This window comes from Symphalangus syndactylus, chromosome X (assembly GCF_028878055.3).
Source record: "Symphalangus syndactylus isolate Jambi chromosome X, NHGRI_mSymSyn1-v2.1_pri, whole genome shotgun sequence".
Lineage (NCBI taxonomy): Eukaryota > Metazoa > Chordata > Mammalia > Primates > Hylobatidae > Symphalangus > Symphalangus syndactylus.
This window is the reverse complement of record NC_072447.2, coordinates 65,195,101-65,223,016: the sequence shown is the minus strand read 5'-3', so window position 1 is coordinate 65,223,016 and position 27,916 is coordinate 65,195,101. Positions and strand designations below refer to the sequence as shown.

Genomic DNA, 27,916 nt, shown 5'->3' with positions numbered 1-27,916 from the left:
AAGTTAAGAAAAACAAGTATAAATGATATGCGAAGAGAGGAGACAAAATGCTCAATTAAAGCCATATAAACACAATTCCAATCAAAATTTTAGCAAGCATTTTGTAGACATAGCCAAACTGAATCTAAAAAATATACATGAAAAGGCAAATGACCTAACAGTTATCACAACTCTGAAAAAGGAAAACCAAGTTAGAGGACTCATGTTATCTGATTTCAAGACGCAGCATAAGTCTATAGTAATCAAGGTGCCATAGTATTAGCAAAAGAAGTGACACGTAGATCAACAGAACAGAATAGGAAGGCCATAAATAGATCCATACAAATACAATCACAGATTTGTTTTGATACTGCAAAACCATGTATTATTGCCTGAGGATTGGGGCAAGGTGTGGGAGAGAAGCATTTTTTTTTCAGTTGACTTTTAAAAAATTGACTTTATTTTTTAGATAAGCTTTAGGTTCACATAAAAACTGAGTCCAAGGTAGAGATTGTTCACATACTGTCTGCTCCCATATATGCACAACCACCCTCACTACGAAAATCTCCCACCAGAAGGGTATGTATATTTGTTATAATTGATGAACCTATATTGACATATCATTCTCACCTAAAGTTCATAGTTTACATTGGGGTTTACTCTCGGTGTTGTACATTCTATAGGTTTTCACAAATGTATAAACACATGTATCCACTGTTATAGTACCATACAGAGTAGATTCACTGCCCTAAAGATCCCATGTGCTCCATCTATTCATCCGTTCCCAACCCCCAAACCCTGGAAGCCACTGATCTTTTTTTACTGTCTCCATAGTTTTGCCTTTTCCAGAATGTCAAATACTTGGAATCATACAGTATGTAGCCTTTTCTTTCTTTTTTTTTTTCTTGGTTTTTTTGAGACAGGGACTCGCTGCTGTCCAGGCTGGGGTGCTGTGCAATCTCAGCTCACTGCAACCTCTGCCTCCCAGGCTACAGCCATCCTCCCACCTCAGCCTCCAAGTAGCTGGGATATGCAGCCTTCTCAGATTGGCTTATTTTAAAACTCAGTAATATGCACATATGATTCCATCGTATCTTTTCATGGCTTGAAAAGGCTTTTCATAGCCCTTTTTTGGCACTAAACTCCATTGTCTGGACGCACTACAATTTATCCATTCACCTACTAAAGGACATCTTGATTGTTTCTAAATTTTGGCAATTAGGAATAAAGCTACTATAAACATTTATGTGCAGAGCTTTGTGTAGACCTAAGTTTTCAACCCATTTGAGTAAATACCAAGGAACGCAATTGCTGGATCATATGGTAAGAGTACATTTAGTTTTGTAAGAAACTGTCTGTTTTCCAAAGTGGCTATACCATTTTGTATTCCCACCAAGAAAGAATGAGAGCTCCTGTTGCTTCATCTTTCCACCAGTATTTGATGTTGTTAGTGTTTTGGATTTGGAACATTCTAATAAATGTGTAGTGGTATCTTTTTTAACTTACAATTTCCTAATAACATATGCTGTTGAGCATCTTTGCACATGCTTACATATCATCTTTATATTTTCTTTGGTGAGGTGTCTTTGTTCAGGTCTTTTGCCTATTTTTTAATCAGGTTATTTCATTTAGTCAACTGATTTTTTTTACATAAGCATAAAGGTAATTCAATGGAGAAGGACAATTTTTGCCAAAAAAAAAATGGTGCTGAAACAACTGGAATCCATATGCAAAATAAAATTATGACACAAACCTCACACTTCACATGAAAATTAATTCAAAATGGATCACAAATCTAAATATAAAACAGAAAATTATAAAACTTCTAGAAGAAAACAGAAAACTTGCATGACCTTAGGCTTTAGCAATGAGGTTTTAAATACAACATCAAAAGTATGGGAATTCTAGAATGGCTATGTGAGGAGCTCAGTGAAATCTCCTCCCCAAAGAGACATCTAATAAAACTGGTCAAAACAAGCAAAGCCAATCACCTAAAGTCTCTGGGGATTGATCAACGGCAACAAAATCTACAGAACTAAGTAAGAACAAGGAGAGCTTGTGGCATTTCAGCTGGGGGCTGCTCATTTCTCCCTACATTTCTGTGTTGTCAAAGAACTACATTAGCTGGCTCAGCTGTTGAGCAGTGGCATCAACTCCCAAAGCTTCAGTTCTAAAGAACTGTCATTATTTGTCCTGTTTGTTGGTTCCCCGGAAGACGATACTGAAAAAGTTTATGTTTGATTCAGTGCAAAACCCATACTAAATGCCCCTCCACAAATGATAACACTTGGAGCAAACAATAAACTAAATAAAAAGAATGAAAGGAAAAGCTGAGGAATAAGCTATCAATAGGGGATTTGAAGAGTTCTGATATTTTCTAGGGAATATAGAAGACCATCTGCATGTATAGGGCTGTGTGCATGCTCAGGAAACACCTGAGAAGGCCATAAACTCTCACTTCTAATTGACTTTTCGGCTCTTTGCAATCAGGAAGTGAAGGCTAATGTACGGTTGTAAACTGCCTGGCTAAGTGTTGCACGCCCCAAGATGTATACAGATCCCTTTGTTAAAGATGATGCAATTTATTGGTCCCAAGCATTTAAGGAAATCTTTATCCAATGATGGCTAAGCTACTGAGTAGATACTTGAGTGGTTACACATACAATAAATACACTTTGTTCTTGGCTTCTTCAGCCCTTCTCCTCTACGAAGTCAACCTCTTTTGCTCTCAGCTCATTTGAAAAAGTATTCTATTTTGTGGAATAGTGTTGCCTGATTCTAGAATCACAAATACGGCCAAGTGAGATCTTTAAACTAAATTTGTTGTAATTTTGTCTTTTGACACATTGTTGCCCTTTAGAGCTCTCTCTGACCCAGAGACTCCCCACTGTGCTGCTGAGTAGCCATCACTTAAACATGTAAGTCAAGTCCGCTCTACAATCTCCCTCTCTGGAAATTCCATGGCCTCTTCCCCTTCAGAGTAGCAACTCCCAAGCCATGGCCTCTGGACAGGCTCCTACTGTGAGAGACTTCCCCAACATGCAAGCCTGTCAACACATCTCCCAATAAAGCTTGCGTGTGATACTGCCACCTCATAGTCATATGTCTTTCTTTGATAAGCCCCTAAATCCCTCAAGCCCCCTACAAATATAAAGTAACAGACATGAAAAATTCATTAGAGGGGCTCAAGAGCGGATTTACACTGATAGAAAAATATAATCAGCAAGGTTGAAGATAGTCCAATTCAGATTATCCAGTCTGAGGAACAGAAATTTTACACACACACACACACACACACAGGTTTCTGAGACTGTGTGTGTGTGTATATATATATATATATACACACATATACATATATACACATATATATACATATATACATATACATACAGACACACACACACAGAGAGACAATATAAACACAGCCTCAGAAACTTGTAAGAAATCATCTAGCAACCAAAATACATATAATGGGAATCAGAGAAGAAAACAGAAAAGAGGAAGAAGATATTTGAACAAATTACAGCTGAAAGCATTACAAATTTGATGAAAAAATGTTTACATACACATTCTAAAAAGCAAACAAACACCAAGTAGGAAAAATGAGAAGTATATACATATAGGCACATCATAATAAAAATATCGAAAGCCAAAAACAAGGAGAAAATCCCAAAGAGCAACATGAGAAAAACAACTCTTCACAAACAAGAAAACAGAAGTTTAACAGTTGGCTTCTCCTCAGAAGCCATGGCCAAAAAGCAGTGGGAAGACATACTCAAGTTACAGAAAGAAAAAAAACTGCAATCAAGAATTCTATATCTAATAAAGGAAGTAAAACTATCCTTCAAAAGTGAAGGAGAAAATGGGACATTATCAGATAAACAAAACTGAAAGAGATACCAAGTAGCTGGCAGATGCCCTATGAGCAATACTAAAGGAAGTCCTTCAGTCTGAAAGGAAAGGACACTAGATAGTAACGTGAAATCACAAGGTGAAATAATGTACACCGGTAAAGGTAACTACATAGGTAAATATTAAAAACAGTATAAATATAGTTGTTGCTTTTTTAAAATTTGCAATTCCTGTGTTTTCCAGTCTGACTTAGAACATGACTACCACAATAATTATAAATCTATGTTGATGGACACACAGTGCAAAAAGACATAATTTGTGACACTAACAACATAAAGAAGGTTATAGTGCTATTAAAGAAGCAAAACTTTTGTATTCTATGACAGTAAGTTCATATAAATCTGACCTAGATTCTCATCAGTTAAGATGTTAATGGTAATCTCCAAAGAATGAACTAAAAAAAAAATACCAAAACATATAGCAAAAGAAACAACAAGGGAATTGAAATGGCACAGTGGAAAATATTTAATACAAATGAAAGCAGTAACGTAAGAACAGAAAAACAAAAGTGACATAAGACATAGGGAGGACAGATAACAAAACACACATGTGAATTCTACCTGAAGAGTAACTGCACTAAATGTGAATGGATTGAACTCTCCAATAAAGACAGAGACTAGTTAAATCGACAAAAAATGTATGGCCCAACTATACGTTACCTTCAAGAGAATGATTTTAGATTCAAAGTCCACAAATAAGTTTAAAGTAAAGGAATGGAAAAAGACATACCATATAAACATTACCCAAAAAAGAGCAGGAGTGGCTATACTAATAGCAGACAAAATAGACTTTAAAACAAACATTGGTAAAACAGACAAAGAATAACATTTTGCAATCTTTAAGCTGCCAATCCATCACAAAAATATAACTGTGATAAACTTACATTCATCTACCAACAGATTCCAAAAACTGACAGAACTGAAGAGAGAAATGAACAATTCAATAACATATTCTGGCTACCTCAATATCTCACTTTCAATAATAGATAAAAACAATCAGACAGGAGATCAACAAGGAAAAAGAAGACTGCACCTAATAGACACTATAGAACACTCAACCCAGTAACAGATGAATACACATTCTTCTCAAGTGCATATTAAATATTCTCATGGAAGATAGACCATATGTTAGATCATAAAACAAGTCTCCATAAAACGGACTGAAATAATAAAAAGTATCTTCACCAACCACAATGGAATTAAATTAGAAATCAGTAACAGAAAGATATTTTGTAAAGTAATTCAAAAGTAGAAATTAAACAATACACCTCTAAATAAGCCAAAGGTCAAATAAGAAATTACACAGGAAATGACAGAGTTCTTTGAGATTGATGAAAACTTAAACACAACCTACCAAAACATATGAGGTGCAGTGAAAGCAGTATTCTTTATTGATGAAAATTTATAGTTGTAATAACCATATTACAATATCCCTTATGAATATAAACACAATAATCCTCAACAAAATACTAGCAAACCAAATTCAGACACGTATAAAAAGAACTCCACACCATGACTGAGATCTATTCTAGAAATAAAAAGCGGATAAATATATGAAAAACAAGAAAGATCTAAAACAATGACCCTAGCTTTTCATCTTTATTAACTATAAAAAGAAAACTAAACCCAAAGCAAACAGAAGGAAGGAAGGAAATAATACAAAGACTAAGGAGTAAATAAATGACATAGAGAATCGAAAAATAATAGAGAGCCATCAATGAAAATAAAAGTTGGTACTTCCAAAAGATCAACAAAATTGACAAACCCTTAACCAGAATGACCAAGAAAAAGGATAGAAGACAAATTACTAGAATAAGAAATGAAAGAGGGAATATTACTTCCAATCTTATAAAAAAATGCTATAAATAAGTGTATGGCAAAAAATCAGATTAACTTAAATAAAACAAACTCCTAGAAAAACAAAAACTACTGAATCTGACTTAGGAAGAAATAGATAAGATAAAGAGACCTACAACAAGTGAAGAGATTGAATTAGTAATCAAAACACTACCCATAAACAAAAGCCAAGGCCAAGATGACTTCACTGCTAAATTCTACACAAACTCTTTGAAAGGAGGGAAGACAAGGGAACACTTCCTAACTTATTCTGTGAGGCCAGTATTATTCTGATAGCAAAACCAGACAGAGGCATTACAAGAAAAGAAACCTACAGACCAATATCCCTTATGAATATAAACACAACAATCCTCAACAAAATACTAGCAAACCAAATTCTGACATGTATAAAAAGAACTCCACACCATGACTGAGATCTATTCCAGAAATAAAAAGCTGGATAAATATATGAAAAGCAGTGTAATACACTATACTAACAGTAAAAAATGAAAACCACATGACCATCTCAATGGATGTAGAAAAAGCCTTTGATTAAGCCCAATAACGTTTCATAAAAAAACCCTTAAACTAGGAACAGAAGGAAATTTCTTCAACCTGATAATGGCATCTAGGAAAAACTCACAGAAACACCATATTTAATAATTAAAGATCAGGCCCAGGCACAGTGGCTCATGCCTGTAATCCTAGCACTTTGGAAGGCCAAGGCGGGCGGGCTGCTTGAGTCCAGGTGTTTGAGACCAGCCTGGGCAACATGGAGAAACCCAGTCTCTACAAAAAATACAAAAACTATCCGGCAAGGTGGCATGTGCCTGTAGTCTCAGCTACTTGGGTGCTGAGGCAGGAGGATCACTTGAACCCGGGAGGTCGAGGCTGCAGTGAGCAGAGATTGCGCCACTGTACTCCAGCCTGGGTGACAGAGGGAGACCCTGTCTCTAACAATAATAATAATAACAATAAATAATTAATGATCAAAAGCTTTCCCCCTAAAATCAGGAAAAAGACAAGGATATCTACTCTCTCCACTTCAACAATGTACTGAAGATTCTAACAAGGGCAATTTTAAAAGAAAACACAATGAAAGGCACTGAAGTTATAAAGGAAGAAGTAAAACTATCTCTACTTGTGGATGGCATGATCTTGAATGTAAAAATTCTAAGGAATCCACTAAAAACTACTAGAACTTATAAATGAGTTCAGCACAGTTGCAGGTTACAAGATCATAAACAAAAATCAATTGTAGTTCTACCTTGCAATGAAAAATCCAAAAATAAAATTAAGAAAACAAGTCTAAGTGAAATAAGCCAGGCACAAAAAGACAAATAGCACATGATCTCACTCATTTGTGGAATCTTAAAAAAGCTGATCTCATAGAAGTACAGATTAGAATAGTGGTTACCAGAGGCTGAGGAGAGTAGAGGGAAAAAGCAGGGTGGAAGAGCGGCAGAAAGACTAGTTAAAGGGTACAAAATTACAGTTAAATAGGAGCAATAAGTTCTGTTGTTCTATTGAACAGTAGAATGACTATAACTATAATTAACAATATTGTGTCATACATTTCAAAATAACTAGATGAAGGATTTTGAGTGTTCTTACCACAAGGAAATGATAAATGTTTGGGTTATAATATGCTAAATACCCTGATTTGATCACTGCACAATGTATACATCTATTGAAACATCACACTGTACCCCACAAATAAATAGAATTATTGTGTGTCAGTTAAACCTAAAATAAAACTTAAAAAAGAAAACAAGTCCATTTACAGTAGCATAAAAGAAAAATTCAACACTTAAGAATAAATTTAGCCAAGGAGGTGAAAGACTTGTCAACAATATTGGGTATGGGGACCTTAATGTGTGGGACCACAACTTGTACACTGAAAACTACAAAACATTGCTGAAAGAAATTTAAGACCTTTAAAAATGGGAAAACACTTGGTTTCATTAATTGTAAGATTTAATACTGTTAAGATGGCAATACTCTCCAAACGCATCTATAGATTCAGTGAAATTTCTATTAAAATTCTAAATACCTTCTGTGCAGAAACAGACAAGCTGACCCTAAAATTAATACTAAAATGGAAGTAACTCAAAATGGTCAAAACAATTTTGAAAACGTGGAACAAAGTTGGAGGAGTCATACTTCCCAATATCAAAACTTACTACAAGGCTTCAGTTACTAAGATTCTATGGTACTAGAATAATTGTAGACATATAGACTGATGAACAGAATTGAGAGTGTAGATATAAACCTTTATGTTTATGGTCAATTGACTTTTGGCAAGGGTGCCAAGTATAGTCTCTTAAACAATGGTGCCAGGACAACTGGATATCTATATGCAAATGAAACTGGACCCCTATCTCACACCACATACAAAAATAAACTCAAAAGAGATCAAAGACTTACATGTAGAAGCTAAAATTATGAAACTCACAGAAGAAAGCATAGGTGTAAATCACTGTGAACTTGATTAGGTAACAATTTTTATATAAGACACAAAAGCACAAGCTATAAAAGAAAAACTAGACAGCTTGGACTTCATTAAAATGAAAAACTTCTGTACTCAAAAGACACTATCAAGAAAGTGAAAAGACAACCCATAAAATGGAAGACAACAATTGAAAATCATATATCTGTTAGGGACCTAATACCCACAATACATAAAAAGTCATATAACTAAGCAATTAAAAATATAATGTAATTTAAAAAGAAGAAGGGACTTGAATAGATATTTCTCTAAAGAAGATACACAAATGGCCAATAAGGATATGGAAATACGTTCAACATCATTAGTCATTAGGGAAATGCAAATAAGAACCTCAATCAGGTACTACTTGACACTGTGAAGAGGAAGAAGGGACCCCCATCCCAAACTTAGGTTAGACGTTGAGACTGGTTACACACACCAAGAGGGTACAAGAAAGTTTAATACTTACTTAAATGAAGATTTTCTTGGTGGAGAAGGTCAGGCTTCCCAAGCAGGGAAGAAACGGCTTGACAGAACAAGGAAAGGAGACAAGCTTGGGTTTTCATTGTGGTTAAGGCCCAGTGTAAGGCTTCCTATACACATGAAGGAGCTTCCACGGTTTGAATCTTTTCCTGACCCCCAAGGAGGGAGCAACCAGAGCTTCTTATCAATTTGCCCCAATGTGGGGCAGAGGGGAAGAAGGTGAAACTTAAAAAAATGTCAGCAAACTTGAAAAAATAGAGTCAGAATCTTACAATTCACCCCTGATGCTTGTCTAATGACTGAAATGTGCCATGTTCATTTAATCAAATATACATTTGTTTAATGAAGCCAGTATGGTGCTCTGTAAGTCCTGCAGAATGAAGTCTGAAAGGAAAGTAAATGTCTTGTTGAATTCCTTCATTAAGCCCAGCACTGTATATTCTAAGAAATGAAATGAGTGCCTTCGTCACTATCAATGATGCCTCAAATTCTGAAGGAAAATAAGGAGTCTCTTGGTGAGACCTTATGTTTGACCTTTATTATGTGAAGATAAATGTGTCAACTTGATTTACATTTTGGCTATCTGTGAGGTTAGAGATTCTCAGAGTTCTTTCCCCAAATGGGGCAACTTTTAGGCAGTGGCTCAAGAGCCTGTAAAAATGTGCGGATGGGGCCAATTGTTGGCTAGGGCATACAGTGCTAAGGTGAATGCCTGAAGTTTGGCCAACTGTACTGAAACCTGTGTTCCTGTCCTTATCAGAAGCATCACGGTTAAAGGATGAAAAGCATAAGCCCTCCAGCAAACTCCATTGTATACAATGCTTGTGGTGTCATCCATAAATTGTACAAACCATTGTTTTTCACTCCATTTGATTTCAAGGGGCTCTGCAGGTAGCCACAGGGTCTGGGAGAGGGGTGATGGGTCCCCCAACACCATGGTATTTAGCAAGGAACTAAAGACGGGAGGCTACCCCTTCCTCCAAGTGGTATATGACAGAAGACCCAGGTTTTTCTCCATCTTGTAGCAAAGAGGCCTCAGTAGCCATGCCCAGCTTGTAGTGCCATGGCTTCCATGACCCAAGGCACAGTAGGCAGCTGGATATGGAGGGTCACAGGCTGAGGGATTGTGATAGCCTCTATTTCTAAGACAGTCCACTATGCAGCTAGCAATTGTCACTCTAATGGTGTATAAAACAGGTCCAAGGATGACAGTTTCTTGCACTGGAAACCCTTGGCAACTTATGGCAGTGATGGATGGTCCAGAGGGAGAAGTGAGGAAGTTGCTAAAACCTCTATAGTGAAGCGCATCTGGGGTCACTAACGATATTGTCGTTAGTGACTAATTGTCGTTAGTGTCATATTGCAATTTTGACAGATTCTAGAGCCTCTTGTTGGAGGGGATCCCCATTCAAGATGAACTGATTTGTAAGAAATAGCATAAATGGGCTTCAATAAAATTTATAAAAGAGGAATGTTTTGTCTCCAGAACACAAATGAGCCTAAAAGAAGTTGTGGGTGCTGACAGGGTCAATAGCTGCTTTTCTGACAGTGTCAGAGACAGAATGGTATTCAGTTTAGCAAATAATGTGTATGTATTGAAAAGTGGTAGGGCCTTGCACTATGTGTGGCACAACGGCCATCCCATTTTATGAGCAATTTTGTGAGTATCTGTATTTCCTGAATGAGTGTGTCAAATGAATCTCCTCAGGGAAGGATGTCATCAATGTAATGTCACACCTGTACATCTAGAAAAAGCTCGGTACAGTTAAGATCTTGCCGGCAAAGATAGTGTACAATGGCAAAGCTGTGGAGGTATCCCATGAGTAGCCAGGTACATGTTTATTGTGTCCCTTCAGAGGTGAAGGCAAACTGAGGCTGAAAGGCTGTTGAAATAGGCAGTGAATAGAATATATTAGCCAAATCTATAATAGCAAAATATTTACCAGTCACAGACTGGATGGAGTCAGTAATGTCAACAATATTGGGTATGGGGACCTTAATGTGTGGGACCACAACATTAGTGTTATGGTAATCCACCATTAGGTGCCATTCATTTGAAGTTTAAGAACAGGCCAAATTGGATTGTTAATGGAGAAGACATGGGGATAATCACCCTTTCACCAAATAGGCCTTGTATCATGGGTTTCCGTATTTGTAGACTTATTCTAATTTACAGCGGGCTGTATTAACCTATTTTAACTGGGGGTGTAGTCCTTGGGATCTCACGTTGTCAAACGGATTCACATGTGCCAAATACTTAATGTTATCACTCATTGGATCAGAGTGCTCATACCCACTATGGGATATTTTAAGGCAATGAATGGCACAAATGTGAGGAATTCAGGCAAGGCAATAGTTCTGACAGTTAATGTGAGGTATACTTGTTTATCTCTTTCCTGTTCAGGAACTCCCCTTAGATTACAGGAGGCACCTTGATTAAATATAGTGGGATCCTGACATAATAACCAATTTGAGCCCCAGTATTAATTAAGGTCATGAAGTTTTGCCACCCACTGCATTTCAACACCAATCAGCACCCTTTTATCTTTTTGCTCTTTTAGTAAAATTTTTCCATAAATTCTGGATTCTAATTGGGTCAAATTGTGGATCTCCGTTTCTGTTTGTTTCCTTGTCCTCTCTTATCTGTTTTATTTTTCTTTCTTTTACAATCTTGTGTCACTTCGCAATGGAGATACATTCTGAGAAATGCCATGTGTCATTAGGTGATTTCATCACTGTTGTGTGAATATCACAGAGTGTACTTACACAAACCTAGATGGTATACACTACTACACACCTGTGTTATATGGTATGGACTATTGCTCCCAGACAACACGCCAGTATAGCAGGTTACTGTACCGAATACTGTATGTAGGCAATTTTAACACAATTTGTGTATCTGTGTATTTCTGTATCTGTGTATCTAAACCTACCTAAACGTAGAAAAGGTACAGTAAAAATATGGTATAAAAGACAAAAATACGGCCAGGCGCGGTGGCTCACACTTGTAATCCCAGCACTCTGGGAGGCCCAGGCGGGCAGATCACTTGAGGCCAAGAGTTTGAGACCAGCCTGGCTAACATGGCGAAACCTCATCTCTATTAAAAATACAAAAATTAGCCGGGCATGGTAGCAGGCATCTGTAATCCCAGCTACTCGGGAGGGCGAGGCAGGAGAAATCACTTGAACCCAGGAGGAGGAGGTTGCAGTGAGCAGAGATCGCACCATTGCATTCCAGCCTGGGCTACAAGAGTGAAACTCCGTCTCAAAAAAAAAAAAAAGACAAAATATGGTACGCTTGTATTGGACACTTACCATGAATAAAGCCTGAAGGACTGGAAGTTGTTCTGGGTGGGTCAGTGAATGAGTGGTGAGTGAATGTGAAGGCCTAGGACATTACTGTACACTAATGTGCACTTCAGTACACTTAGGCTACACTAAAATCATTTTTTAAACATTTCTTTCAACAATAAATTAAGCTTAGCTTTCTATAACTTTTTACTTATAAACTTTTTTAAATTTTGTAAAGCTTTTTGACTCTTTTGTAATGATGCTTAGCTTTTAAAACACAAAGACATGGCCAGGCACAGTGGCTCCCATCTGTAATCCCAGCACTTTGGGAGGCTGAGATGCGCGGATCACCTCAGGTCAGGAATTCGACACCAGCCTGACCAACATGGAGAAACCCCGTCTCTACTAAAAATACAAAATTAGCCGGGCATGGTGGCACATGCCTATAATCCCAGAACTCCAGAGGCTAAGGCAGGAGAATTGCTTGAACCCGGGAGACGGAGGTTACAGTGAGCCGAGATTGCACCATTGCACTCCAACCTGGGCAACAAAAGCGAACCTCTGTCTAAAAAAAAAAAAAAAAAAAAATTATACAGCTATATAGAAATACTTTCTTTCTTTATATTATTATTCTATAAGCTTATTTGTTTAAAATTTTTTATTTCTTAAACTTTTTTCTTAAAAACTAAGATACACACAAATTAGCCTAACCCTACACAGAGCCAGGATCACCAATATCACTGTCTTCCACCTTCACATCTTGTCCCACCAGAAGTTCTTCAGGAGCAATAACACACATGGAGCTGTCATCTCCTATAACAATGCCTTCTTCTGGAATACCTCCTGAAGGACCTGCCTGTGGCTCTTTTATAGTTAACTTTTTTTTTAATAGGTAGAAACACTACATTCTAAAATACTGATAAAAATTATGGTATAGTAAATACATAAACATGGTTGTTTTTCATCTTTTTTTTTGAGACAGGGTCTCGCTCTGTCACCCAGGCCGGAATGCAGTGGCACAATCTTGGCTCACTGCAAGCTCTGCCCCCCAGCTTCAAGCGATTCTCATGCCTCAGCCTCCAGAGTACCTGGGACTACAGGTGTGCGTCACCACGCCCAGCTAATTTTTTATTTTTATTTTTTTTCAAGAGAGAGGTTTTCACCCTGTTGGCCAGACTGGTCTCAAACTCCTGACCTCAAGTGATCTGCCCGCCTCGGCCTCCCAAAGTGCTGGGATTACAGGCGTGAGCCACCACGCCTAGCTGTTTTTTTATCCTTATCAAGTATTATGTACCATATATAATGGTACTTGTTCTAGTTTTATATGACTGGTACTACAGGCTTCTTTACACCAACATCACCATAAATACGTGAGTAACGCGTTGCACTACAATGTTACAACAGCTATGACATCACTAGATGACAGGAATTTTTCGGCTCCATTATAGTCTTACGAGACCACCATCCTCATATGTGATCTGTTGTTGACCAAAACATCATAATGCTATACATGACTGTACTTCCTTTTTTGTTGCTGTTGTTACTGGACATATTTCTGGGGGGTCCCTACCCTGCTCATATTTATAAATGTCTTCCTGCAGAAAGTCTCAAATCAGCACTGTCATTGTAAGGGGCCTCCCCAAAGGCAATGGTGGTCATATAAGATTAAAGGATTAGGAGCTTTATGGGTTTGAATTACCCCTTTCTCCATGCTACAGGGGTGCCACTGATGTTTTTCCCTATACTCCTGAAGATCAGGATCTTTGTTGCAACAGAAGCACAGGCCGTGGTGGCGGCAGTGGCAGCGGCGGCAGCGGCGGTAGCAGCAGTGGCAGCGGCAGCAGCAGCAGCAACAGCAATAACAACGGAGGTATTTAAGGGTCCTAGTGAGTCATTTGTGCTTCGGAGTCCAGACCCCAGCAAGCCACATAATAGCTGTTTCTTTTCTCTTTTCTCTTTCTTTTTTTCACACCCTGATGACTGCTCTCAAGAGCGACCACCCAGTGGGCAGTCAGCTGTCAGGGTCAGAGCCTAATTGAGACACAAAACCAACTAGTCATAGACATGGTTTTCCTCCTGAGCCTAGCATCAGTCACAGCTTTACGTTAAGACACACAAATAGGTCTGGGCTGAGACACATGATCCAGGGCTACTTTAAGGATCCCATATTACTGTTCCTAAATGTCCATTAAATTACCTAAACTTCCAAGTTAGCTAAATCTATAAGAGAGGTTCTACAGGAGTCAACAATACAACACAGCACAGCACAACTAAAAAACTAGCTACCCTTGCAGGCTCAGTGTTTATGCTTGCCATCAGAACCAATTCGTGAGCCAAAGCAATTAAGGAAAGATACTCCCTTCCCCCCACGATGGCAGTTACTATCTGAGCACCAAGCTGACTGTGCCAATTGTTCTTGCCATCCTGCAGAAGAAGGAGGGACCCCACCCAAATTTTGATTCCAATGTTCAGATTGATAATACCTCACACACAAAGAGGGTATGAAAATGTTTACTACTTACTTACATAAATGATGCATTTCTGGGGACAGCAAGGCAAGTCTCCTAAGCAGGTTAGAAAAAGCAAGGAAAGGAAACTAAATCGACTTTTTACTGTGGTTAAAGGATGAGGCAGGAGTGAGGGTTCTTACATTCAGGAAGACACTTGTATGATTTGAATCTCTTGCTAGCTCCAAAGGAGGAAGCACTCATGCTTTCTAGTCAACTTGCCCAGTTGTGGAGCAGAAAATGAAGAGGGAGAGGTGAGGCTTAAAAGATGTCAGCAGTTAGCAGAACATGGTGGCTCACACCTCTAATCCCAGCACTTTGGGAGGCAGAGGTGGGTAGATCACCTGAGGTCACAAGTTCGAGACCAGCCTGACCAACATGGAGAAACCCCATCTCTATTAAAAATATTAAAATTAGCCAGGCATGGTGGCACATGTCTGTAATCCCAGCTACTCAGGAGGCTAAGGCAGGAGAATCACTTGAACCCGGGAGGTGGAGGCTGCAGTGAGCCGAGACGGCACCATTGCACTCCAGCCTGGGCAACAAGAGTGAAAGTCTGCCTCAAAAAAAAAAAAAAGATGTCAGCAGTTAAATATTATATTTTAAAAATTAAGTGAGATTCTTTATTATATATACTAAGATGGTTGTAATTTAAAAAAAAAAAAAAGGAAAACAACATGTGTTAGCAAGGATGTGGAGAAACTGGAGCCCTTATACATTCCTGGTGGGAATTTTAGTGGTAGAGCCATTTTGGAAAAGAGTTTGGCAGTTCTTCAAAGAGTTAAACATAGAGTTACTATCAATTTCACTCCTAGGCATATACCCCAGAGAAATGAGAACATATGTTTGCACAAAAACGTATACCAAAAGTTCACAGCAGCATTATTCATAATAGCCAAAAAGTAGAAACAACTCATCTGTCCATCTACAATCTGATGAATGAATATGTAAAAGGTGGTATACTCATACAATGGAATATGTTTCAGCCATAAAAAGGAATGGAAATACTGAGACATGCTATAATATGGATAAACTTTGAAAACACTGTGCTAAATGGAAGAAGTGAGACACAAAAGGCCACATATTGCAAGACTCTAATTATAGGAAATGTCCAGAATAGGGAAATTCAGAGAGACAGAGAGTATATTAGTGGTTGCCATGGGCTGGGAGAATGGGGACACCATTTATAAAACTATTCCTTTCCATTTGCCCCCTTTCCTTAGCTTTACTATATCACGGAGTAACCTCTAAATTGCCCATTACTTTAGGTACTTTCAAGCTCAAGGCTAAATGGCATACCCAGTCAGCTACTTTACATCGTCTAAATGACCAATGACCACTTGCTCTCTGGTCCCACTCACAGCTTTGTCAAAATTCAGTTCTTAACATGGTCTCTTCTAGGAAGCCTTCTCTGAGCCCTTAAGATAGGTTAGAGGACCTTCCTCTACGTCTCTACTGCCAGCACCACACCTTGTCTCTCCTCTAGCATAGCACCGCTGTTGCAATGTCTATGTCTACCTCACTCAGTTGAAAACATGTTTAAGTCAATTACATGTTCTCATTATCCAGCTAGTCATCAGTATGTTTTTAATTAATTGACTGATTAATTAATTAATGATCTGTCTTTTCTAAGACTTATCAATCCATCCTAAGGCTTGCAATCTATCTTCCCCCCACTGCTCTCCCATCACATCTGACGTTCTCAGACAGTGTGTGTTTTCCTTTCTCACCTTCTCTGACTCCCCGCTTGTTCACTCATACTTCTTGCCTTTCAGGACTCTGGGAACATATTATATTCTTATAATAAAGAAGACAAATAGAGAGAATGGAAAGAAGTAATCTACTCCCACTTCCCCTTTAATCTACTGTTTCACTGCTCTCCTTCCCACCTGGAATCTTTTCTTTGTGACCTCTAGAATCCCCTTCTTAAAAATTAAGCTTCCCCACATTCTTCAATGATTTATAGAACACCCCTTCACCTCCTGGCCACATATGAGATGTGGTTCCCTCCTAAGCCTAGTGATTCTCCCACACTCACGGTCCCCAAATTCCCAACTGGTAAACCATAGCACTCCGGTAAACCACAAACCTGTGTTTAACATACTATTCATGCAGTATCTGTCAGATGGATAGCCTCAGGTGCAACATGCTGTAAAATGTAACAGGTATAGTATAATGTCCAATTGGTAATAAAGAGAGATGACATGATTTCTGGAACAACTTTGCATTGTGAGTATGTAAGGGGCTGTAATTATGGTATTAAACAGGTTGACACAAATAGCAGCCAAAGGATGAAGGGAGATGAAGAGCCACAATAAATATGCCACTATTTTTAATGTCATATCTTGAAAATTCAGATTCTTAACACGTATAAAGCAAAATAATAGTAAAAAATAAAGAAGCAGTGAACTAAAACATGAAACAGACATCTCCTAACTGTAACTATGCTTTAATATTAATGAAATAACTAAAAAATATGGTCAGGTCCAAGAAGTACATTAAATACTAATTTTAATTAGAATTTGGATTATTTCATTATTAGATTTAAAATAAAAATCAACAACACATACATACAACATTTTACATCTTCATGTCTGTGGTAAGTAGACTATTTTGTTAATCTTCTGAAAACTGAAAAACGTACACAATTATGTTCCCATCATAACCTTGACTATATCAAGATTCCCCCCTACTTCTTCCAGTTTGCTGACTGCAACACTCTTCATTACTCTTCTACCTTCATACCTCATTTACTCATCCAGTATCAAGCATCATCTTCCCTTTCCAAAGCATTTTGGGATGTCCCCTCTGTGCTCCTACAGCCTGTCACCCCATTTGCCTATGCCCAGAGTATGCTCAATGTCTAAAGAGTATGAACACAGTATACTGCTCACTGCTCTTTAGACACTGCCTATTTGCTCATATCCACACTAGAATGAGTCTTCTCCAAGGACAGGAGACCAGTCAGGTTTACCCTCATATTCCCTGTGCCCAGCATAAGACCAGATACATGATAGTAGGCATTCTATAAATTTTTGCTGGATGAATGACTACATAAACAAATGAAAGCCATGTTTAGCGAATTTTCAATAAAATGCTGCAAGAGTCATTCCAATGTATTCACAATAGCAGGGAAAAGAGCACAACAAAAGATCAGGCAGCATGACTTTTAAAATAATAATCCCCTGAGTATTCCCATCTTAGTTTCTAAATACCAAGGTTCACTGAAAAATTACATAGTTCCTGGTAAAATGGTTAATTCCAAGGGTGGGGCAGGGAGTGTACATGATGAGCCTAAAACAGCTTACACCAAAAAGCAAGGATGCCAACAAGGACTAATGAGATAATCTGAAAAAAAAATAGAAGTTAAACAGAAGGGGCTCCTAATTTATAAGATGACACTGTTTAAGCATTAAAAAATGACCACAATGGGTTGATACACTTAAAATACATAAAAATCCATGAATTCCTAATGATATTAAAGAAAACAGTGGCGGTTGCTAAGAAACCAACTCATTACTATGAGCACTGATAAATGAAAAAAAGCAGCAGCAGCAGCATCATTTATCTTGATTATTATGAAATATACTTCAGGACAAAAAATAGCTGATAAGAAAAAAGTCTTCTTTATAAAGTAATTCCAGTTAATAATGCAGAAAGATTGAAAGAATTAAATATCACCATTTTTCAACCTCTACAGAAATAATGAATCTAGGCAATTATCATCAATGGCTGCTAAAACCAATAGAAGAAAGGTTGGTGGGAAAAGCTACAATGGAGAGATCAGCCTGACAACACCCTGAAATGACAAATCAATCCCAGCGTCAATTAAAAAAAAGATAAAATTAGACATGATACAATACAATAGAAAGTAAACAGCACTGCCTAAAATGAGTCTTTCTCTTAAAAAATAATCAAAATTGAATCTAATCAAGCCTCTAGCTCTAAATGTCAGTAAATAGGAAACACGAGGATGAGAAAACAAAATAAATGCCACCTCAAGGAAGCAATCATCTAAATCCAGATGAGACAGTCTATAGAACTAATGATGTAGTTTCTTGAATTAATCAACGATCTTTCAAAAAGGAGACTAAGGGGCCGAGCGCTGTGGCTCACGCCTGTAATTAATCCCAGCACTTTGGGAGGCCGAGGCGGGTGGATCACAAGGTCAGGAGGTTGAGACCATCCTGGCTAACACAGTGAAACCCCGTCTCTACTAAAAATACAAAAAATTAGCCGGGCGCGGTGGCAAGCGCCTGTAGTCTCAGTTACTCGGGAGCCTGAGGCAGGAGAATGGCGTGAACCCGGCAGGCAGAGCTTGCAGTGAGCAGAGATCGCACCACTGCACTCTAGCCTGGGCGACAGAGCAAGACTCCGTCTCAAAAAAAATTAAAATAAAATAAAATAATAAAAAGGGGACTATGCAAGGGCTTTACAAGACTTAAGAGAAAAACATCCATTGGCAATAAATGGTCCTTGTTTGGATACTGACTTAACAAAGCTACTGTATAACTATAACTTTAAGACAATTCACCAGGCACAGAGCAAGACTCCGTCTCAAAAAAAATAAAAAAGAAATTATTATTTATCTTACTAAGTATAATAATGACGTGGTGGTTACTTAATGCACCTATGAATTAGAGATACATACTGAGTTATTTACCTGTGTAATGACATATCTGGGATGTGGAAAAAAATGGGTGAGGAGAATAGATAAAACAAAACTTGCCAGTTTTGGCAAAATGTTGTTAATTATTGAAGCTGGGGAATGGATACATGCATGTTTATTTTACTATTTTTTTTCTAAGGCAGGGTCTCACTCTGTCACCCAGGCTGGAGTGCACTGGTGCAATCACAGCTGTCTTCAGCCTCAAACTCCCCGGCTCAAGCGATCCTCCCCCCTCAGCCTCCCAAGTAGCTGGGACTACAGGCACGTGCCACCACGTCCAGCTAATTTTTAAATTTTTTGTGGAGATGGGGTCTCACTTTGTTGCCCAGGCTGGTCTAAAACTCCTGGGCTCAAGTGGTCCTCCCACCTCGGCCTCCCAAAGTGCTGGGATTACAGGGGTGAGTCACCGTGCACAGCCTATTTTACTATTTTCTACTTTGAATATATTTGAAAATGTATGTAACAAAAGAGAAAAGACACAGAAGCCAATGTGAATGTGAATGGGCTCCCACTTGCCATGATTGGACAGTTGAAACAACAGAAGAAATAATGACTGCAATGGATTGAAAAGTACTAAATATATAAATATTCACAAGTTCAACAAAGGAGAGAAAACACCAATAAAATCCCCAAAAACTTAACAATACATTAATCTAGGTTGGATGATAGTTTTAAATACCAGCTTACAAAGGCTTACTGAGGAAAATAAATTTGAAAAGATTAGGTATTCGTTGATATTAGGGAATCATTAATTTTCCTTAGTGAGATAATGGTAATTAATTACTACAAAGTAATGCTAATATTAGGAGATGAATGCTGAGATATTTGAGGGTGATGTGCCATGATATCTGCTCCCTAAACTGATCTGTTAGATGGTATCTCAATCAGAATGCCAAGAAGAATGTTTGTGGAAATTGACTAGCTCTAAAACGTATATGGAAAAAGACCAGGAATAACCAAGGCATTATTGAAGAAAAAGAACGAAAGTGTAAGACTCACATAACCATACATAAGGTATGCTGTAAAGTTACATTAATTAAGACAGTGGTATTCATACAAGGATAGACAAACCAAACTGAACGGAATTCAGAACTAAATCAAATTATTGATTTATATATTTGAGTTAATGAAAAGGATGAAACTACAAAACGGAAAGAATGATCTTTTCAATAAGTGGTTTGGGGTTGACTGAATGTCCACTTCAATAACAAAAAAAGGGCCTTTACACATACCCATACTGACAATATACACAAAAATCAATTACAGATTATAAATATAAATATGAAAGGTTAAACAATAACACAGCCTAGGAAAGTATCTTCATGACCTTGGGAAATATAAAAGTTTCCTAATCAGTACAAAGGAGCACTAACCATAAATGAAAAAAAAATGAACAGAATGATATTAGAATTCAGATATTCAGTTCATCAAAACACACCATGAAGAGACTGAAGATACAAGCCACTGAGATTTGTAATATATATATCTGACAAAGCATTCACATCCTTAATATAGAAAGAGCTCCTATAAATCAATAAAAAAAAGTTAGCCCAGGAGAAAAAAGTATTCAAAAGATTTGAGCAGGCACCTCATAAAAAATATCCAAAAGACTAACAAACTTATGGAAAGGTCCATCATCAGAGAAATATGAAATAAAACCACAGTGAGATACCATTCACAACCATTAGAATAGCTACCAAGACAAAGGCAAGTGTTGGCAATATTCTAGAGCAACTTCCACTCTGAAAAATTTCTGGCCAGGTGCAGTGGCTCAGGCCTGTAATCCCAGCACTTTGGGAGGTGGAGGCTGGAGAATCACGAGGTCAGGAGTTCGAGACCAGCCTGGCCAACATGGTAAAACCCCATCTCTACTAAAAATACAAAAAATTAGCTGGGCGTAGTGGCGGTCACCTGTAATCCCAGCTACTCGGGAGGCTGAGGCAGGAGAATCACTTGATCCCGGGAGGCGGAGGTTGCAGTGAGCTGAGATCATGCCACTGCACTCCAACCTGGGCGACAGAGCAAGACTTTGTCTCAAAAAAAAAAAAAAAAAATTATGTTAGGAATGTTCTCGTACAATCACCTTGGAAAGCTGGCTGGCAGTATTTACTAAAATTAATCATATACATAACCTGTGATTCAGCAATTCTACTCTTAGGTATATGTCCAACAGAAATGTGTGAATGTATCACCAAAAGACGTGTACTAGAATGCTCACAATACTATTTGCAAGCTGAAAATGGAAACAACAAAAATGTCATCTACAATAAAAGGGTAACTACATTGTGGTACATTCATACAATGGAATAGCAATGAAAATAGAGGAATTACTACTACACTCAATAACATGGATGAATCTCAAAAACAAATCCTCAAGCCAAAAAATTAACACAAACTGTGTTACTTTTTAAAGTTTAAAAACAGACAAAATTATTATTATACAATGACAGAGGCCAGGATTGTGATTAATTTGGAATAGTAACAAATAAGGGATACATTTAGGGTCTTTCAAAATTTCCCAATCGTGATGCTGGTTACACAGCTGAGTTCACTTTGTGAAAATTCTTTGAGCTGGCCGGGCGCGGTGGCTCACGCCTGTAATTCCAGCACTTTGGGAGGCCGAGGCGGGTGGATCATAAGGTCAGGAGTTCGAGACCAGCTTGGCCAACATGGTGAAACCCCGTCTCTACTAAAAGTAAAAAAGTTAGCCGGGGGTGGCATGTGCCTGTAATCCCAGCTACTCGGGAGCCTGAGGCAGGAGAATCGTTGGAACCCAGGAGGCGGAGGTTGCAGTGAGCCAAGATTTCACCACTGCACTCCAGCCTGGGGGACAGAGCAAGACTCCATCAAAAAAAAAAAAAAGAAAACAAAATGCTTTGAGCTGTACACTTAGGATAATGTGCACTTTTCTGCATGTATTTACATTTACTTAAAATAACGCCTGCAAGTGTCAAATGCTTCAGCCAAAACAGATCAAAAAATAGATGGATGGATGGATAAATGGATGGATGGACAGATGGATGGATGGATGGATGGATGCATGGAGAAAGAGTGAGTAATAGAGAGAGTGAGCTAATATGGCAAAGGTTAACAGTTGTTCAATCTAGGTCCAGAATATAAGTTTTCATTGTACTCTTCTTTCAACTTCTGCTTGTTTAATTTTTTATTTAAAAATAATCTGGTAGGGCCGGGCGCGGTGGCTCACGCCTGTAATCCCAGCACTTTGGGAGGCCGAGGCGGGCGGATCACGAGGTCAGGAGATCGAGACCATCCTGGCTAACACGGTGAAACCCCGTCTCTACTAAAAATACAAAAATTAGCCGGGCGTGGTGGTGGGCGCCTGTAGTCCCAACTACTCAGGAGGCTGAGGCAGGAGAATGGCGTGAACCCGGGAGGCGGAGCTTGCAGTGAGCCGAGATCGCGCCACTGCACTCCAGCCTGGGTGACAGCGAGACTCCGTCTCAAAAAAAAAAAAAAAAAAATCTGGTAAAAAGAGGCATTATTCATGCCTCTCAGAGCTTAATATTTATAATTAGGGAGTAATTCAAGCACCTGATATGATCTAAGTTGTGAAAGAAGCACAAAAAATAAAATTTCTATACCCAGATTGTCTTATAAAATAATAAAATAGTCTGTATATTTTCTATTTCTCATTAAGAAACAGAGACAGAGAGAACCAGACCAGGACTGAGTGTCTGAAAAACCTTAACTCCATAAACTGTACCACAGTTTAGCAAGTTACTACATACCTCCTAGTCTTGGTTTTAGCATCAGTAAAATGACAATGATAATACGGACCTTAGAGAATGGTTTTGAACATTAGGGGGAAAACCATATTTAAAAGTTTTATCTTTTATAAACAAGCACTGAATTCATTTCACTTTACCATACCAAATATTTATGAACAATATATTATGAACACACAGTGATAAGAGCAGCGAGAGAGATAATCAAATATCCTGTAGGATAGCACACAATGCATCAGCAATCAACAAACTGAGGATGAGGTGGATATGGAGATAGTGATATGTCTTCCTAGAGAGGCTGACAAGTCGCCTAAATGGTAGCAAGAAGCTAGCCAGGAGGAAGAGAGTATGAGAAATTAATGTGAACGGATCAGGTTATTTGAGTATGCAGAGCGTTGAATTAATGTTATGCAGAAAAGTGACCACTAGGGGAATGGGAAGGTGGGGGCAGGTTAGGAAACAGAGTGAACAAATGCAAAGACTATGACATAAATCCTGTTTTCCCATTAATATCTGCATAGTGTGTGCCCTCACTTCCTTCAGGTTCCTGCTCAAATATCACCTTACCAGTGAAGACTTCCTGCCCATCCTATCTAAAATAGTAGAGCCCCTCCACATTACAACCTATTACATATTTATTTCTTTTTTTGTTTTTTTCTTTTTTATTTCTTCATTTTTTTTTATTTTGTTCATTTATTTTAACACCAGTGCCACTTGCCAATATATATTGATTATATATTAAGTTATTGTCTGTCTCCCAGCTATAGTTTAAAAGACTTTGTTTTTGTTATCGACTGTTGTATCCCCAGTGCTGAGAACACTGTCTGGCAAATAAAAATTATTCAATAAAAAATTATTGAATGAATGGATGGATGCACAGTGGGTTGAAACAAGTGTGATAATATTTAAATGCTGTGTAATAATGATTTGAATAGAGTATAAAGAGACATCAGCAATACTCTTTGGAAAAGTTCCTAAGTGTTTTGGTGTTACAAAAGCTCTGCCTCATTGTTTATTCTTAAATAAAAACTATACATGGCCTAGAAAAGATAATCACCCCTTATTTTGGCAAGCATAACACACAGGAAGGAGTCAACTGCTTGTTCAAAGAGAACTTTGGTTAAATTCCTCGTTAGATCCTGATAGAGCCTGGAAAACTCTGATTCTCGGCATAAATTTAATGATCATTTTGGTATTGTGATTATTATTTAATAACTAATGTTCTCACAAGATAAATCTGACATGGTAACAAATGTAATAGAAAAGTACATTTCACATTGCAACAAATAGATTATGTAATACTTGCAAAGCTCTGAGAAAAAGTCTTTGTCTGAAAAATGTCAGCTTGCTGTTTAATGTTGCTATCAGAGACAAGAAAAGAAATTGCATAATAAACTCAACTCTCATAAAGTAACAAATTTGTGATTGGATGCCATTCCTGTCAACCATTTCACCGCTAAGAGAAGTTTTACAGGGGATAGGAAAGCTTACGCTGAAGCTGAAACCAGGTTATAGGTATAATCCACTATGTTTGCCCCCCAAAATTTGAGGATTCAATTCTATGGCAACATAAAAAAATAAATGCAATGTGTAGAAGACTGAAATCTGTGCAATACTATCTAAATGATGTGTAATTTTGTTTAGAGTTAAAAAAATAAAAGAACATAATTTGGACAAGTGCCTATGTCTCTCAGTGCTCTAAGGTTTCTGCTTCTTTGCCTATACTTTAAAAGAACCAAAAAAAAAAAAAAGAGCCTTGACCTTGAAGTCACACCTACTGTTGCAAAGAACGTAATTTACTGGTCTCCGCGGGAGGGGAACAGGAAAGACCAAAGGCCAGCAGGGGGAGTAAAACAGAGTGTAGGAAGGGGCTCGCAAAGAGTCGCAGATTAAAAGGATGGGGGGCAGAAGGCGGAGGTGAGAGGTAGGAGGTAGGAGTGACCTGTGGTAGAGGGAATGACCCTGGCCCAGACCAGAGAAGAGGATCCGGGATAAAGAGGAGAGGTGAAGCATGATCTGGAGTCAAGCGGTTAAAGGAACCACCAGAGTTAGGAGGTGAGGCAGGAACGGGCCCCCCATCTCCGGAGGAGAAGGGAGGAGATAGTGAGGCGATCAGAACCACAGGCGTCAGAAGCATCCTTCATACAACGTACGCGGGGATGAATTCTCCTTTCCACCCCACGTTGAGGCACAAAAGGAGGTTTCCCTGGAGTGTATGGGGATTTATTTGTGAGAATTACCAAGTCCCCTTCTTTACACTCACCTTGACGAAGAAGGCAGCAACGATGGCGTGACCGGAAGTGCTGTCCTCTTTTGTTTGGCGGAAGCTTTAGCTTCTGCAGCCGCCACCCCCTCCTTCACTTCAGGCAACTTCCTGTGCCTCTCTAGCAAGCTCTGCAATGCTCTATCTCATTGACTCCCTCCTTAGGTCAACACCTACATTGTGATGTAAACCGGCAGGGAGAGAGAATCACTAACTTTTTACAAATCCTAATTCTAGTCGTGCCAGGAGCTGCAGTATCTCTGCCAAATCCCTCACGTACAATTCGCCACCTCTCCTTGTTGATTCGCCTTAGAAATATCTCCCTTCATCTTAGTCCCTTAACTCAGGCCTCATTTTCTCTGTCTTGGATGTCTAGTTACGTATTTACCAAACTGATTTACTGTTTTCTGGCACACCACTTTTAAAAAGTTCATTTGTATTAGCAGTATACTTCAATTTCAAGCTTTTTAAAAAAATCTTAAATCTAAATGATTTTTACTTTGAAATCGTATCCAGAGTTACATACCACATTCAAATGTCCAAAGAATAAAGGTGGACTCATTTAGAAAGCATTCTTGCATTATTTTACATACTCCCCAAGTAAAGGAAGAAAATGAAAACTGAAAAAAAGTCTCAATAATAAAAATCTGTACTCTAGTTAAATACCTTCAGAACAAGTTTAGAATTGAATTATTTATCATCACTACCTCCAGAAAGTTCTCCTGGCCTCCAAATCTGCGCCACAATTCTCACCACAGGGGAGGATCTCTTGTGGTTATTTTTAGTCAGTCCACAAGTATATACTGAGTACCTACCATGTCCCAAATACTATGCTACACCCAGAGACACTACACTAGGATCCCACAGCCTAGAGCTAAAGATGACATTTAAACACTTAAGAGCCTAGCATAAAATATGTGTTTATCAATGTTTGTTAAATGAATAAATGACCAAAATGTGGTCAGAGCAAAGAAGGAAACTAGCAATAAGGTCCTTAGTTTTGCTGGTACTTTTACAATTTATTTCAACAATTTGACTCACGTTTCCCACTAAGCACTGCTTTAGCTACATCCTACCAATCTTTATATTTTGTATTTTGATATTTTTGTATATTGATTCTAATTTAGTGCAAAATGGTCTCTAATTTACCTTTGTAGTTCCTCTTTTTTTTTTTTTTTTTTTTTTTGAGACAGGGTTTCACTCTGTTGTCCAGGCTGGAGTGCAGTGGCATGATAATAGTTCACTATAACCTCAAACTCCTAAGCTCAAGTGATCCTCCTGCTTCAGTCTCCTGAGTAGCTAGACTACAGAAGCACACCACCATGTCCAGCTAATCTTTTTTTATTTTTTGTAGAGACGCAGTCTTGCTTTGTTACCTAGGCTGGTCTTGAACTCTTGGGCTCAAGCAATTCTCCTGCCTCAGCCTCCGAAAGTGCTGGGATTACAGGCATGAGCCACTGTCTCCAGCGTGTACTTCCCCTTTGACCCATGGGTTCTTTAGAAATGCATGTTTAATTTCCAAGTATTTGGAGATTTTCCTGTTATTTTCCACTATTGTTTTTTTAATTCCGTTATGATGAGCAAACTTACAATATATTATTTCAGTTCTTTTACATTTGTTAAATTTTGTCTTATGACTGAAGATATGGCCAATTTGGTGAATGTTCCATGTACACTTGAAAAGAATGTGAATATGCATTCTCCTGTTGTTGAGTGAAATGCTCTATAAATATCAGCTAGAGATAATTGATAATATTCAGTTATTCTGTATCCTTGGTTATTTACTATGTAAAATATTATATTAATTATTGAGAGAGGAGTGTTGATGTCCCTAATTATGTTTCTGAATTTGTCTATTTCTTCTTTCAGCCTCTGAGATTTTGCTTTATATATGAGGAGTCTTCAAACTGTTCATGGAAATACATATTATAAAAAAAACTATGCCTGGATTTCAAAAATTTTTTGCACCAAAATAAATGCTAACATGTCTGAACAGGATCTAGCTTGAAGCGCTAAGAAGGATAGGACATCAGTTTCAAAAGAGCGCCTGTGAGAGCAACATGAATTCTGCTACAACTGAAACAAGAAAAACATCATATTTATGGTGAAGCTGTGTGGATGCATGGTGAAATCATTGATGTGTTATGAAAAGTTTACAGAGACAATGCCCAAAGAAATCAGCAGTTCATATATTTTTTTGTAGTTTTAGTAGAGATGGGGTTTCACCATATTGGCCAGGCTGCTCTCAAACTCCAAGCTTCAAGTGATCCTCCTGACTTGGCTTCCCAAAGTGCTGGGATTACAGGTGCACACATGTATTCCCAGCTACTCAGGAGGCTGAGGCACAAGAATCACTTGAACCCAGGAGGCAGAGGGTGCAGTGAGCCAAGATTGTGCTACTGCACTCCAGCCTGAGCAACAGAGAAAGACTCTCAACAAAAAAAAAGAAAGAAAGAAAAAAGAAAAGAAAATTTTAAAAAGAAATCAGCAGTTTACAAATGGATAACCTGTTTTAAGAAGGGATGAAGGCCGGGTGTGGTGGCTCACATGTATAATCCCAGCACTTTGATAGGCCAAGGAGGGAAGATTGCTTGAGCCTAGAAGATTGCTTGAGCCTACCATGCATCCACACAGCAACATAGCGAGATGCCATCTCTACAAAAAAATTTTATAACTAGCCAGGTGTGTTGGTGTGCACCTCTAATCCCAGCTACACAGGAGGCTGAGGTGGGAGGATCACTTG

At 38.3% G+C, this 27,916-nt stretch overlaps 1 protein-coding gene across 2 annotated transcripts in view; it reads right to left on the bottom strand.

Annotated features, from left to right (window-relative positions):
• Nucleotides 1-25,249, bottom strand: part of MAGED1 (MAGE family member D1) — a 99,439-nt gene extending 74,190 nt beyond the window's left edge. The window contains exon 1 of one of the 2 annotated variants that reach the window (XM_063635143.1): nt 25,174-25,249. The gene's annotated coding sequence lies outside the window, so the exon portion shown is untranslated. The remainder of the gene's footprint in view (nt 1-25,173) is intronic. The other variant, XM_063635144.1, reaches the window with a different exon arrangement.
• Between the last annotated feature and the right edge of the window lie 2,667 nt (nt 25,250-27,916).